The sequence below is a fragment of the Parasteatoda tepidariorum genome, chromosome 2, assembly GCF_982258835.1.
Source record: "Parasteatoda tepidariorum strain Cologne lab strain chromosome 2, Ptep-v5.0, whole genome shotgun sequence".
NCBI classification, from domain to species: domain Eukaryota; kingdom Metazoa; phylum Arthropoda; class Arachnida; order Araneae; family Theridiidae; genus Parasteatoda; species Parasteatoda tepidariorum.
In genome coordinates this window covers 31,098,005-31,098,223 of record NC_141756.1, presented here as the reverse complement: position 1 = coordinate 31,098,223, position 219 = coordinate 31,098,005, and positions in this window count along the sequence as shown.

Below are 219 nucleotides of genomic sequence, written 5' to 3'. Positions count from 1 at the left end.
ATAACAACTAATATAATTTTAAAAATAGAAAATTATTAAAATTCAGTTCTATTACAGTTATCAATGATTAATAAAAAAAAAAGGAACTAGATGAAAAATTCTGAATTTCAAGCTTCAAGAAATTTACACTAAATAATTCCTTTTATTTTTTCTCCTGTTTAAAAATCTATTCTGAAATTCCCTTAGTAAATACATACATGAAAAACGAAGCAAACAAAA